This window comes from Musca autumnalis, unplaced genomic scaffold (assembly GCF_047663935.1).
Source record: "Musca autumnalis isolate F117 unplaced genomic scaffold, ASM4766393v1 scaffold_1, whole genome shotgun sequence".
Classification (NCBI taxonomy): domain Eukaryota; kingdom Metazoa; phylum Arthropoda; class Insecta; order Diptera; family Muscidae; genus Musca; species Musca autumnalis.
In genome coordinates, this window is record NW_027411644.1 from 155,807,980 (window position 1) to 155,811,200 (window position 3,221).

Consider the following 3,221-nt stretch of genomic DNA (forward strand, 5'->3'; position numbering starts at 1 on the left):
GAGGCATAGACTAATGGTCAAAAGGCATAGACTATTTGGTGTACATGTGATTGACTCTCTTTCTTACTTCTCCTCTATTGACCCTACTATCCTGGTGGTTTACTGCAAGAGTCTAAAGTGGCTCTGGGGCGGGTCAGAACAGGCTTAGTACAGTCTAGGAAAATAATCTCTTTCTTCTTAAAACAATCTACTACTCTTCTTTACAACTACTCATTCTTCTTATTCTTGTCTCTTTTTTTCTTACCACTTTCCCCTTTCCTCCTTCCCATCTTTCCAACTTAATCCACAATCTCCTCCCACATAGCTCATCATATCATCATAAACAGCCTTGCATCATCATCTGTAGGCTTACAGCACCATTCAGAACACAATCCGCAGTCATGCAACATCATACAGCATCGCCCACATCAAGAAACACATCACACTCTCCACTACTCATAAGCAGAACACAATCCGCAGTCATGCAACATCATACAGCATCGCCCACAGCAAGAAACACATCACACCCTCCACTACACATCAACAGCATCTGCACTCACACATCACCATATAGCTGCTTCTAACATCATTCAGAATATCATCACCGTATGCACAAATCACCATATACCCATCAAACACATCACCACAATCCGCAGTCACGCAACATTATACAACCTCGCTCACAGCACGAAACGCATCACACCTTCCATTACACATCTACACCATCTGCACTCACATATCACCACATAGCTGCATCCAACATCATCTCATTCATAGTCTACAATGAATCCTCTTTTCAACACCATCCATCAAATCCATAACCGTTACATCATCATCATCTCTACAATACATACATTTCAATAGTCAGGATGATCACAATGGACCTCAAGGTCTCCGAGTGGAGTGGCTGCCGGCACGGCAGTTACGCATCCTAAACCTAACCTAACCTACATATCCTCTTTATGAAAATTTTTTAATGATAATTTTAAAGATTACTACAATTTCAATAGTGAAAAAGTCTATTTCCCCGTCGTTTCCCGACCATAGTTTCTCTAATGTTTTATGCGCTTGAGTCTCAAATATCAGATTTAATCATAAAAAGTTGACATATTTGCGCCATTCCGAAAAAATCTAATTTTTCTCAACTACAATATGAAATATTTTTATATGGAATTGCAAGGTTTACTTACACTAAATTTTGCTCCGCCTTATAACCGGGGCTCTTATTTATCAGACTAAACCAACACCTATCAAATATGTTTGCATTATTCAGAAACATTCACGGCTTTTCTCATGTGAATTGAGAAAAAATTAATTTAAGTAAATTTCAAAAAATAAAATTTGGAATGAAATATATGTATATGGGACTATATATTAGGCCGGGGCGATTTGAAAACCTTCATGGGCCCTTCGCGTTTCTTATTCCTGCGATTGAACTGAGCAAAAAAGTCCACTGGACCATATATCTGAAAATCGAGCCTCCCGATTTTGACTTTAAGTTTTTTATTGAAGTTTTTTTGGATATTTTGGTATATAACAGCCAAACCATTGAGATTTTCGATCCAACTCAAAGACAAACATTGTAGCCAAGACAGTAATTGAAAACTCTCTAATACATCGCAAAAGCATTGGAACGCCCCTTCAGGCAGTTTTGGCCTTAAGAATGTGCAAACTTTTCGAAAAATGTCGATAAATGACATTGTGCTACAAAATTTGACCCGAAAAATATTCAAGTGTTCTGATGCAAAATTATATCGTGCTGGGATCCATGGACAACGACAATGCCTTTATTTCGTTTGGGTCACTTCGTTTTATTTTTTTATAACGGTAAAAGTAGTGAAAATCTGGGTTTCTTATATTTTCAAATTTAAACGGACATATCTTCTTTTTTCACAACGGATTTCTAGTGACCCTTCTTCCTTTTAAAGGGATGAATAATATCTTTAGAACAAGTTATTATTTGTTTAAATCGCTTAACAAATGGCTAAGTTATAGTGGTTTAAGTCTGAAAACTCCCACAAGAAAACTATAACTGAATTTCTCATAATTTTGAAAATAATTATTGAACAAAACAAAAAAACATTATATTTTTGAAAATTAGACTTAAACAACTATAACACGATCTAATTTTGCATCAGAACACTTGAATATTTTTCGAGTCAAATTTTGTAGCACAATCTCATTATACCCTCAGCCTTTAGGCTATGAAGGGTATATACACTTTCATACGGGCAAAATGTGCCTCATCGAAATAATGGTTTTAGACCCCAAGTATGTTTGGACGAAATGTGTTTCAGACAATTTGGAGTCGATTGAGCAATGTCCGTCCGTCTGTCTGTCTGTCTGTCTGGCTGGCTGGAGCGCACGATAACTCTCGAAGGGATGAACCGATTCGGTTCAAATTTTGGCTTTCGTAATATTTTGTCCAAACTTAGTTTAAGTTCGAAGATGAGCTATATCGGTCCACTCCTTCCGGTACCTCCCCCACAAAGGTTCGAAAATGTTCGGAAAATTTGTACGCACGATAACTCTTGAAGGGTGTAACCGATTTGGTCCATACTTTGCCCATCGTGGAGCGTGTACCAGACTTAGATCAGGTTTTAATATGGACTCAATCGGTCCACTCCGTCGGGTACCTCCCACACAAAATTTTGGAAAAGTTCAGTTTAGGAACATCTCTCGAATCGCTTTGATTTTTGCTTTAGCAACTTGTATTCACTGCCCTCCATACGACGGTATAAGTTTCATCAGGGGCAATTCCATACTTCCTGAGAAAATAGCCTGAAAGTTGCAAAAAACCCCTATGACACCGTGTGAGGAGGTTGGAGGGCAAAATAACTCTCGAACAGGTCTGCCGATTCGGTCCAAAGTTTGGCCTTAGTAATATTTTGTTCAAACATAGTTTAAGTTCGAAGATAAGCCATATCGGTCCACTCCTTCAGGTACCTCCCCCACAAAAGTTCAAAAATGTTCGGAAAAATTGTGCGTACGATAACTCTTGAAGAGAGTGGCCGAATTGGTCCATACTTTACACATCCTAATATATCTACCAGATATAGATCAGGTTCATATATGGACTATATTTGTCCACTCCATCCGGTACCTCCCACTCAAAATTTCGGATACATGTTCACTTTAAGACCTGCTTTCGAATCACTTTGATTTTTTTTGAAGCAACTTGCATTGCTGCCTCAATTGCGATGGTAAAAGTTGTTTCAGGGGCAAGTTCATACTTCTTGAGC